The sequence below is a fragment of the Microchirus variegatus genome (assembly GCF_963457635.1).
Source record: "Microchirus variegatus genome assembly, chromosome: 17".
In the NCBI taxonomy this organism is placed as follows: domain Eukaryota; kingdom Metazoa; phylum Chordata; class Actinopteri; order Pleuronectiformes; family Soleidae; genus Microchirus; species Microchirus variegatus.
In genome coordinates this window covers 8,733,893-8,746,668 of record NC_139818.1, presented here as the reverse complement: position 1 = coordinate 8,746,668, position 12,776 = coordinate 8,733,893, and the positions used below count along the sequence as shown (strand labels likewise).

The window sequence follows — 12,776 nt, the reverse complement described above, 5'->3', positions numbered from 1 at the left end:
TTTATCTGTAAACACAACATCGTTTATCTTCATCCAGGCGCTATTGTTGTGCGTAAGCCAGGCCTGTATGCGGCGCTGTAATGCTGCTACACCAAAGAGTTTATACAACAATATCACCAAAAGGGACACCATAATTCAAAATGGCCAACTTCCTGTTGAGTTGAGGCCATGGTTATGGTGGTCTTTTTTTTTATCTGTCTTGGTCTATAACATCTTCCCACCAAGTTTCGGGAAATTCTGTGGCACTCTGTTTTAGCCACTTCCAGTCGTTCTCGGGCGCTTATTATCATTAAGCAAAAAGACAACAAGACACAAGAAGAGGATGACAACAGAGACAGGGACAGCGAATGCCAGTCCAAGACAGTGGAGGTTCTAAAAAAATAAAATAGTCTCCACACAAATATTTTGAGATTTTCCCACTATTTTGTCTGAATTTCTATTGTTATATAATCCTTTGCTAAGTGTGCTTACTGTAGCGCAGAATACATTTATTTCCTCCTGAACGTTTATTTATTATGTCTTTTTGAAGTTTGATCGCAAGGTAGTTCAGAGAAAGTCTGAGCACATATACAATCAGGTTCATAAATATTGGGATATCGACACAATTCTCAACTTTTTGGCTCTATACACCACTCCAATGGATTTGAAATGAAAGGAACTCCATTTAAAGATGTGCTTTAAAGGGGAAATAAGTAGTTTATAGTGCCATCTAGAGGAGAGGCTGAAATTTACAACAAAGACCTGCTGCTGTGCTCACCCCCTCCCTACCCTGAGCGCTACGGTATCCGCAGCTGGTCAAATGTCGTCCTCGTCGTCTTTCTCCGTGTCAGCAGATGAGGTTCGTGAGGTGAGGGAGAGGGCGAGCTACCTCGGCCGTAGCAGACGAAGCGGTGAGAGAGGAGGCGGGACTTCCGCTACAAGTAAAGAGATGCTTGTTTTGTTCTCTCGCGTTTGTCCTTACAGGCTCCGGTAGAAACATGGCGTCTCGCTGCTAACAGTGGCTATGCAACCGCGGTCCGCGGCCATGTTATTTTACATGACTTTTTGAAACACTACGAAAATGAAACAAAAACTATTATACAGCGACTAGACAATGCAGGAGCACATACTATGTATAAAAAAGTGGATTTTGGGTTATATAAACCCATAAATACTACATATTGTACCTTTAACTGCACACTTTCAGCTTACATATGAGGGTATTTACATCCAAATCAGATGAACAGTGTAGGAATTACAACACTTTCTATATGTGCCTCTCACTTTTTAGTGGACCAAAAGTAATGGGACAAACTAAACAATCAGAAATCAAACTTTCATTGTTTAATACTTGGTTGCAAATCCTTTGCAGCCTGAAGTCTGGAAGTCCCTGCCAGGTACTGGCCATAAGAACAAGGCAGCGAAAGCGCTGTTTGAGACGTCCATCACCAGACACTGGGTTTCCTGCCTGGTGATGCTCTGTCAGGCCACTACTGCAACAGTCTTCAGTTCCTGTTTTTTCTTGGGGCATTTTCCCTTCAGTTTGGTCTTCAGAAAGTGAAATGAATGCTCACTTGGATTCAGGTCAGGTCATTACATAACATTCCACTTATTTGCCTGAAAACACTCTTTAGCTGCTTTTGCAGTATGATTTGGGCCATTGTCCAACTGCACTGTGAAGTGCCAACCAATGAGTTCTGAAGCATTTGGCTGAATACGAGCAGATAATACTGCTGGAAACACTTCAGAATTCATCCTGCTGCTTTTGTCAGCAGTTACATCATCAATAAATACAAGGGAACCAGTTCCATTAGCAGCCATACATGCCCACGCCATGACACTACTACCACCATACTTCACTGATGAGGTGGTATGTTGTGGATCATGAGCAGTTCCTTTCCTTCTCCACACTCTTCCCATCACTGTGGTACAAGTTGATCTTGGTCTCTTCTGTCCAGAGGATGTTCTTCCAGAATTGTAACGGCTTTTTTAGGTGTTGTTTGGCAAATTCTAATCTCGTCTTCCTGTTTTTGAGGCTCACTAATGGTTTCCATCTTGTGATGAACCCTCTGTATTCACTCTGGTGAAGTCTTCTTTTGATTGTTGACTTTGAAACACAAACACCTACCTCCTGGAGAGTGTTTCTGATCTGGACAACTGTTGTGAAGGGCTTTTTCTTCACCAGGGAAAGAATTCTTCTGTCGTCCACCACAGTGGTTTTCTGTGGTCTTCCAGGTCTTTTGGTGTTGCTGAGCTCACCGGTGCATTCTTTCTTTTTAAGAATCTTCCAAACAGTTGATTTGGCCACACCTAATGTTTTTGCTATTTCTCTGATGGCTTTGTTTTGATTATTCATTCAAGGATGGCTTGCTTCACTGACAGTGACAGCTCCTTGGATCTCTTATTGAGTTAACAGCAACAGATTCCAAATAAAAATGTCACTCCTGGAATCAACTCCAGAACTTTAACCTGCTTAATTTAAGATGACATAACGAGGGAATAGCCCACAACTGTCCATGAAATAGCTTTTCAGTCAATTGTCCCATTACTTTTGGTCTCCTAAAAAGTGGGAGGCACATATAGAAAGTGTTGTATTTCCTACACCTTTCATCTGATTTGGATGTAAATACCTCAAATTAAAGCTGAAAGTGTGCAGTTAAAGCACATCTTGATTTTCCCTATATTTATGGACCTGACTGTATGTATATGAAGGTCGCGAGTTCAACCCCTCACACGAGGCACTTATCTTATAAGGAAGCCCATGGCCAAGAGGGAAGCAATATTGGGCTTGTAACTGCTGGTTCAAATCGCGAGATGGGTCAAGGTGCCCCAAGACACACATTCCCCCATTGCTCTGCACACAATGTGTAAAAAACACTTTTTGAACTGGGTTGAATGCAGAGGTCAAATTCACTATCACTAATTGATGTATGTGGTGAAAAGAAATAACTAATTCATTCTTCAGTAGAAATGTCTATAATTCTGCAAAGCAACATTGGTAGCAGCAACAAACAACTCTCTGCCCTCTCCCTGCTCTTTCTTCCTTCTACTTCATTGCTTTATGCAAATGTTTTATATGTGGGGCCTTTCTTTATTTGGACAATAAATCCTCAAAATGCTAAACGCACTTTCTCGCTGGTTCATTCAATCAGGCCACACATGGCTGTCTCTGCAAAACATTTAAAGTACATATGAAAAATAGTTTCTATGGCAAACAAACCCATCCTTTTTTCTATTAAAGCAATTTCACAAAATCTGATGGGAAATAAATTCAATTTCTACAATATAAACCCTCCTCAATGGACCTTTAACAATCAATTATTTATCCAGCGTACCTACCTACTGCTGCTTTAAATTACTTTAAAGCACAATATATATATTAAAAAAAAAAGGTCAAAAATAAAGCACATGTCCTTGAAGACTTGAAGAATGCTCATGAATGAGTTACAGTGGCAGCACAGTCCCAGTAGACAGCAGTCATACAAAGGCCTGTGAAATGAAATAGGACAAAGAGCTCATGGAGGGATCTGGGATATAATGGTTCTGCAATGTGCCCGATTAAAAAATATATTTTCAAACCTAATTTTTTCTTGCTGTCTTCATGGGGCTGTATTTCACTAACTAGAGATTAAAGCAATTTCAAGCTCCAGCACAGGACTTGACAGTTGCTTCCCTTTCAGAGCAACATAAACACTGTGTAATAGTGTCAGCAATGGATTTGAATTTTTTCAAACATCTGGATTTAGTTTAAACAGTAGTTCCACGTTAACTTCTCTGTCTGTGATCTGTTGGGTTTTGCCCGTCAATGTGTCAAAACAAAGTACACCGTCTCTAAACGGCTGTCAGAGAAGCGTGGCAGAGGAACAACTTCAACCTATTTACGAAAAAGTCAGTGAAACTTCTTCCTGTTTGATTGTGTTGATGTTAAAAGGCTTCTTGGAAAAACAAGGATCAAACAGATTTAAGATATTTAACATAGGGCTAAAATACCAAAAGCCAAATGATATATATATAGTCTTTTTATCTTACAGTTAGAACATCCTTTCTGACTGGGAACTGAAGTTTATGAACTGCTCACCCTTCCACACCAAAACCCATTGAGAAAATCAGCATTTTAATCTCATCGGGACACTGGAGCTGTCTGTCTTCTGCTGCCCTCATTTTGCAGGTTTATGTCATTTATATTATACTTACCTTTCTTGCATTTTCACACTTTTCTTTTTGTAATCTTAAATTGCTCCTAATAAGCATATGGCACTCTAAAAACGTAAGGTCTTCTGTCGTGAACACGTGAAGCTGTGATGTAAAACAGAAAACATATTTTTCAGACATGACTTTTCAGGTTCGTGGGAAACCAGCCTCTCCAGGAGGTTTCGCAAAGTCTCAGGTCTTGCGATCAACACAAATTGCTGTACGGCACCACACACACGCCTCCCTGCCAGGTACTGGCTATAAGATCAAGGCAGCGAAAGCGATGTTTGAGACGTTCATCGTGGCAGAGCCAGCGAAACAGAAGCGAGGAAGTGGAATTGACTGTCTGACCGAGCGAGGGGCCACACACGAGTGAACACCTGACTGAGATTTTCCGAATGGAAAGAACTGGAAAAACACAGAAGCATGCAAAACAGGTGCTGACTTGGCATTTTTGCTGTTGCGCTTTACTTATCTTTGGGATAAATTTGGTGTTCTCTATGTATTTATGTGCATTTTCAGTGTCAATGTTTGCTATCCTTTAAAGGTGTTTGCTCGACTGTTTTTACGTCTTTTGCTGGTTTGATTGAACATGTCTCCACAGCTTGTGTTTGCCAGCTCTGTTGAAAACATGCACATGGCCAGGACAGGGGAAGGGCAGTGGGGGCTTTAGTGAGTTTTTTACGACAGTGAATAAATAGCGACACAGACACAAGGTGCAGCTCCGTAGAGAAGAAGGCGTAAAAAAGGACCAGACTTGCAAAGTTCTGCTTTAATTACTTTTTTTCACTTGTGCACGTCTCCAAAATGACAAAACGTATTATTTGCTGTGCATAAAAGAGCTGGAAGCTGAAGAGAAAGTCACGTGGGAACAGTGAAACGTACACTCATCCATGCAGCAGCAACAATAAATGGCCAGAAAATGTACACAATGCAACAAGGGCTTAAATGAATGCAAAGATCTTTGTCCACCTGACTGACTGTTGACTCTATGTCCATCTCGAGCTAGAATATGGTGTCAGCCTGACTGACTGAATGGCTGACTGTCCATCTGCTTCTCTATTCCACCCTTCACCTCTTTTGTCTTTGTGTCGCTTGGATTTATTTCGGTCTGTCAGCTCATCTGACAGTCGGTGTGTTGATCTGCGTGTTTGCATGCGTCTCTGTCATATTTGCCTGTCTATGAGCTTCATATGTTTTTTTTTTTAAATAGGTGCTGCAACAGCCTCCCTCCTTTTTCTTATACTAAGAACTTTTACTGCAGTATCTTCCCCCTCATCCTTCTCTGCTTTACCTCCTCCTGGAAACTCCCTGAATTCTTTCTCTTTCTGTTCCCCTACACGCGCATTTATTTTTCTCTTCTTTTTTTCCTACAAATAACAGCACACAGCTTGTTTGTCATTCGTTGTCACATTTGTAACTTGGCCAGGAGCACTCCATGTGTAGTCGGCTGTTTGTGTGTACCGACAAACTGAGCAACCTTCAAGTGAATTGTTAAGACAGCATTTACCAGATTTATGGAGTCGCAAAGCGGATGCGTGTCTTTCGACGTTCGCTTGTGCGAGGACGCATTTTTCCTCACAGTTAAACAGTTTCAGGACTTTGGGGACTCTATTAATTTTGGTGGAAAACATTGTTTGACAATTGATGAAAGAGGATGTTGACTTTACAAAGTGACAGCACAACAAGAGGTTAGTAACAACAGGGAAAAGGGTAGTTATTATAATATTTTGTTTTAATATTTTTCAGGCTTGCAGGAATAAACTTCACTGAAGTAGTGAATGCTTTCCAAGTCCCTGATTTCTTTTGTTGTTTAAATAATAATAATAACAGCAACAGTAAAAATATGACGCTGTGCTGAGCCGCGAGATTTCAGACATAAATCTCACCCCCAGAAGACAGAGTGTGTTGTGATTGGCCAGCCAGCCTAGAGCCCAACTGTCTTGTGATTGGCCAATACCTGGAAGTGGCATATTCAGCACACCCGCTCTCAGAAGCGCAGCTCCCCCCTCTGGAGTGATGGATGCACTGCTACTCATTATCATTAGCAACAAAGGTTCATACTAATACTGTCGATTTTGACTTCTGCACAATTACCGCTATTCCCGATATGCAATATAAAATTAATCATAACATTCACACAAAGACCCATAAGAAGACAGAAAAACACATATCGAAAAGCCTGAAGATGTGAGCTATAAACGCAGAATCCCAGGATGTCCATACAAGGAGTTGTGTATTTTTCCCATTGCAAATTACCAAGGGTGCAAATACTGGCAAGATACACATCTTTAGTAACATGGCTATCATGCTATAATGCTGTGTAGGAACTTCCTGTATGAGCCATATATGACTGAACAGTGCATACTTTAATAATGAGCAGTGACACAAAAGAGAAACTTGTCTCCTGCTCATCTTTAATATTAATACACAACACATCAGGCTGCTACAGCCAAGTGTCACTGTGCATAGTTACACCTATGTTGCTTACTGGCTGAGTGACTCAAATCCAAGAATCAGGAGCATAGGCGGAGTTTGACTTAAAGGGGAAATAAGTAGTTTATCGTGCCATCTAGAGGAGAGGCTGAAATTTACAACAAAGACCTGCTGCTCTGCTCACCCCCTCCCTTCCCTGAGCGCTACGGTATCCGCAGCTGGTCAAATGTCGTCCTCGTCGTCTTTCTCCGTGTCAGCAGATGAGGTTCGTGAGGCGAGGGAGAGGGCGAGCTACCGCAGCAGTAGCAGACGAAGCGGAGAGAGAGGAGGCGGGACTTCCGCTACAAGTAAAGAGACGCTTGTTTTGTTCTCTCGCGTTTGTCCTTACAGGCTCCGGTAGAAACATGGCGTCTCGCTGCTAACAGTGGCTATGCAACCGCGGTCCGCGGTCATGTTATTTTACATGACTTTTTGAAACACTACGAAAATGAAACAAAAACTATTATACAGCGACTAGACAATGCAGGAGCACATAATATGTATAAAAAAGTGGATTTTGGGTTATATAAACCCATAAATACTACACAGTGTCCCTTTAAGTGCTAGTGGGACAAAACATTTTTTTAACTGTGCAGAGTGCAACAACTGTGGCGTGACATGCACAGACTACTGCCTACATATAGCAATAGAAGACAGTAACATCAAGCTTGCAATAAAGTCAAGCAACAAAGCACATCCTGTAGGCTTAAACACGTAAGCTGGGTCGGAGTTAGATGAGAGCCGAGCTCAGATGAAAGTAGTGAAGTCATACATCACAACAGTACTCCTACTTTATAAATAGGTGACATTACGCCTATAGAGCGCAACAAACTTGAAGAAACACCATGTCACCAAAAGTGATCCGCTAGACCCACGGTTCTCAAACTGTGGTACATGTACCACCAGTGGTACATGAGTTTCCTCTGGAGATATTGTTCTATTATAATATAATTGAGATTTATTTCTTGCATACATTTTAACTCACTGCATTACTTAAAATACTTTCGAAATAGAAACAACTGGACCTATTTTTGGACTTAATGCAGTTATATAATTTTAGCCGCTATCATACGATCTAATTATCCAACCTTTGTCGACTTTGTTGTCTCTCTGAAATGTCTTTGAAATGATGCAAGACAAAGTAAAGCGTTGATTTCATCAAACACATTCTCTAGAAAATAAAAAAGAAACTAAGCGTTCGATGTTTTTCGATGATGAAGTGTTTGGCTCTCGAGTCTCGTCACCTTCTGATTAGATTAATTAACATCCAGTAATGAACATGGCTGCGAGACATTTTGATGAGGTGGAGCTGTATATGCCTTCATTCACAAATACACATCACGCGGTCGGGGGACGACAAACACACGCACAAGCAATGAAAGTGTGTCAGTAATCTTTGAAAGGGCAATATTTTCTTTCTCCTCACTTAACCTCATGCTGATCATTGCCCTCCGGGTGCTGATAACTATTCAAGTGCATGTGTGGTACCGTCTGCATACTAATGCTGCAGGTGCTGTGACTGTTGGCGACAGCGAGAGGAATCCTGCTCACGCTCATTTTACAAACTTCCTCGTTGGCTCGTTAGGCAAATTTGCAAGATGAGGGGATTGAAAATGCACAAACAGCAGGTCGCAGTGCCAACGCTAAGCTTCACTGCTCCTCGGTACGAATGCACGCACGTGCGTGTGTTATCTTTGCACACAGACTTTGTTTAATCCCTTAAGAATGGAAAGAATGTGCAGAATATAAAGAAAAAACTTAACTGAATTAACATTAATACAATCAAGGGTGCATAAAATTATCCCTTTGACTTACATAAAATACAGCCAGTGATTTTCATAGTAACAGCGAGATAGCTTGAAAAGCAATCTACAGTATTGTGAGCCCTTTGTTGTGTTGAGTCCCTAAGCAGGAGCAAAAGATTTGTTTTGAATCTGTTCTGGGGCACATTGGGTTTGAAATTAAAGACTGACTATAGGATTAAAGTGCTGACTTTTGGCTACAGAGAACAGTGCAGGAAATTGTCAACCTTTTTTTAGACGCACTCCTAGGGGCAAAAAAAAATAAGAGCTGCGAGTCTTATTCTGCTCACCACATATGAATGTGAACAACCCTGAAACACAGTTAAAGCTGAAAGTCAGCACTTTAACTCCACCTGTTCAGTTTGAAATGCAGTTTGCTGGAGCACCGAGTCAAAAAAGCAATGTGTCAGACTGAGCTTAAAGTCATATTTATATAATTCACAAAGAGATAAGGGATAAGAGTTTTCCCAGTTATGTTGAGGCCGTACCAACCACCAACCAAGTGTTAATACAATTCCAGTTTGTTTACACTTCCCTGCTTGAATGGCTGTGGTAAGTCCTGAGCTGTGTGTAAGTTCATATCTTTTCTCACTGTTTTTCCATACAATGCACCAATATGTAAAAGAGGAGCCAGAAAGCTGTTAACTGTATTTACAAGCTTTAAAGCTGTAGTAGGGAGAATATGTTTGGCATTATTAAAACAATAACCTTTCAGCATAATGTAAATCAAGATGAAAAAATGAAGAGAGAACTCAAATCCTGCTCCTCTGGGCTTCGTTGTGACTCATGCAAACATGGTGGAGGCATCAACAGAAACTTCTGTCTTATTTTGTTGTTCACTGTAAACGGAAGAGCACCAAGCATTGCCAAACTGCATTATCAGTTCAGTTCAGTTCAGTTTGGAGCTTCCATCTCCCTCAGGGATAAATGTGTTTTGCAGTAAAAAACTAAACAAAAAAAAGGTTCATACCACAACATAGACACACACAGCACAATATGACTGAAAAACAATCCCAATCAAATTTCAAGTTAATAAGAACTCCCCAAAGTACAATCTAGAATCATTATCTTTGCAAGAGTCACATCAAGTTGTACAAATATATCTAAATTAGCCAACCGCTGTAATTATGTTTAAAATAACAGCAAAGGGGAGTCAACGATTTTGACAGACAGACAAAATATTGGTATAGGCTGATGTTGACTTTAAAATGTATTAATGTAAATCGGGAAACATGCCAAGACCCCCCCAAAAAACTGACTAAATAAGTATGCAGAATAGGCTGCTACCACCTTAGCAGCAACATGATTATTTAAAAATGTTGTGTTCATTTACAGAAAAGACTAAATGACCGATCTGCAGTTGGACACATGGGGAATACTGGTTCATTTGAATTGTGGCTTGTATAAGCTAATTTTCCCATAAATCCTTACTTGCTGGTTGCCCTAACCACCAAATTGAAGACTACAACCTGTTTTTTATGTACAGTGAGTCTACAGCCTGCCTGTTATCATCTGGTGGGAGGAGCAATATTTTTCTAGAGATCCTGCCAACGACTGCTTTCATCTAAAAGCCTTTAAATTATTAAATGCATATAAGTGATGTAGTAAAACAGTCAATGTAGCTACGCTTTTCATAAAAGCACCCACGAAACAGATCCTTTGTTTCATCATCACTTTCTTTCATTAGAGGAATCAATATTACTAAATCCAGCATTGCCCATGGCACTAAGACTTTTCTGCTAAAATCATACAAAAACCCATTGAGCTGCATTAGTAAGCTCTTAAAACCACACAGGCACCATGATTAGCTTTTATTAAATGGAGCTGGGATAATTAATTTAAAGCTGCTACACTGCACTCTGTGCGAACACAACATGGAAAAAGAACAAAAACACACACTTTCTCTATCTCGTATGCACACTTAAAAACACTGAGATGAAAATGTAAAATTCAAAGCAGACAATTTACCCAAAGAGACATGCAAGACAAACAACGTGCATGAATTTGTTAACGTGAACTGTGTGTTCATTAACAAATACAAACTCTGACAGACAAACACTCACACACACGATTGTAGCTGGAAGCAACGTTACATATATATAAGTGCTGTATTATATGGCTGCCTGACGTCGCTCTCTCGTGCCTCGAACTCTTTCCCTAAAAAAAGACGAGAGAGGCTTTATACAGCTGTGCGCTAGAGAATTCCGTCTTCGTAGTGGTGAAAAATGTCCGCGTATTGACACGGCAGTCACATTTACACACAGCCAACATACACTCATCAAGCTTACAGCACTTGATGCTCAGGTGCTCAAAGCTCCAAGCACCTGCTTGTGTACCTTACAAGGTATTGCTGGTTGATGTTTTCTTCTTGCGCGATGCATGACCCATAGCTAAAAATGTTATCCTGCCTTCAGATGGCATTTTCAGCCTGTAAAAGTTTGTTGATAAAAGGCAAACCATAGAGAAAATCTGTGATTTTTACATCAAAGCACAAAGGCATTGGTGATCTCACTGATGGAGGCAGCAATAAGATCAATAATTCCTCAACTATGTTAGTTTGTGATTTCTGTATTCAAAATCCTCCTTTCAGACTGTCTGCCAGTGAGATAATGCAGCAATCATATCCTTAAGGTACTGCAGACCTATTGGGTGAGCCGCTTGATAAGTGGCTATGATGAGTTTTTTGTCTTGTGTCCCTGCTGGAAGCCTTGTTTTCAGTAAGAGCGAAACTCTGTCTCAAGCCGTTACTCAGCTTCAGGTGCATGCAGAGTTTTTCAATGCCTCACAAGGACACGCTTTCAATAACATAAACGGCCCTCATCATGGTAAATGTCAAAAACTCCTCAGCAAGTAAAACAAGATATGAGAGGAAGGAACAGATCAATCGGCAAGAGACAAAATAAAAGCATTGGGACTCAGCAAGTGCCATCCATCTCCAAACGACCACTCAGTCCAATTTTATGTAAATCAGTCATTTTGGGTGGAAAACTAAATTGAGAAGAATCATCCGCAATTTTCATCTTTAAAAAAAATAAAAAAATAAAAAAATAAAAATAAAAATAAAAATGAATCATAAAGTAAAAACAATAATTTAAAGATGGACGGCCATTTCATTTCCTCCAACACCATGGAGGGATCAAATATATCCAAAAAGTAGTCGCAGAATAGGACCATTAGAAAAACATTTACAGACAGATACCTGCAGAGCAGAAAAAAAGTAGTGAAAAAAAAATGCCATTATTATGCTTAATTTTAGTCAACTTCAGGGTTGGTTGATCCTTCTGTGCGTGTCTTTTTAATGTTTCTGTCAGGTTGGGAAATGGTATGCCACTCACACACTATGAACTGTGGGTAATTCCCTCAGGCAAAGTCCAACTTATGGAAATTGGCCATAAAGTGTTCAAAACAGCCCCTAAAGGGCGCCTCACATACTGTGATTTCACAGTGGGACAGCCTGAAGCCCTCGCAGACTTGAACACATGAACACGGCTCAAAGTCTGTGTAATGGCTGGACACTGGGACAGGGTCAATGTCACATTTGACCTCACCTAAACTCTTTCTATGCCTCGCCAATCACAGCAGAGGAAAGATCATGAAAGAAGCACAAGCGGGAGGGATTTGTAATGTGTGAATGCTCTGGTTTATACATTTCTAATACAGAGTGACTTGATAAGTGATCAGTTGTTCTGATGAAAATCTACACTATGTGTGGTTTTACAGCCTGTAGACATAGATGCAGCTGGAGAATGAAGGTAGAGAGACAAATAAGACTATTTCTTTTTGGGACTTTTTAGTATCAGGGATTTCATTTCATTGGTTTTTGTTCTGTAAAAAGTTCTTTCCATGCTTTGGAGCGCATGGTTCAAAATTCCGATATACTACTTATATTTATTGGCCCATTCAACAATTTTGAACAGTGATGAGCGAATCACAAACATTCTGAGCTGAGATCTCATGGCAACCAGCTGTTAATGACACTGTGTCCACGCATACTACACGCGCTGTGCTTTATCATCCGTTTTCATCGAAATGGGAACACAGTTTATAAAACCTCAACGTGGCCGGCCGGCCAAATCACGAATCTCAAGGCTTCATAATGGGAGTTCAGATTCTTGTGTAACATCAAAACTCATCGACCCCAAAGGTATGACAGAGAGCAGCCGAAAAAAGCATGCATTTCCTGCTCCCAGTATTAAGTTGAAGAAGCCCTCTGTGTCCTGTAAGCCGTTTTTTAATCTCATAACCAACAACAGCAGCAGATGTTGTCACATCAACCACAACTGAAATTATGACTTTATATAAAAAAATAAAATGAAAAAAAAACACAGC

The 12,776-nt window shown here is 40.4% G+C and overlaps 1 protein-coding gene across 1 annotated transcript in view; it reads right to left on the bottom strand.

The window, feature by feature from the left end:
• The window catches only part of LOC310939461 (protocadherin-15-like), a gene marked incomplete at its 3' end in the record, with an annotated part of 234,158 nt that overhangs the window by 74,972 nt on the left and 146,410 nt on the right, over positions 1–12,776 (bottom strand). The window lies entirely within an intron of this gene.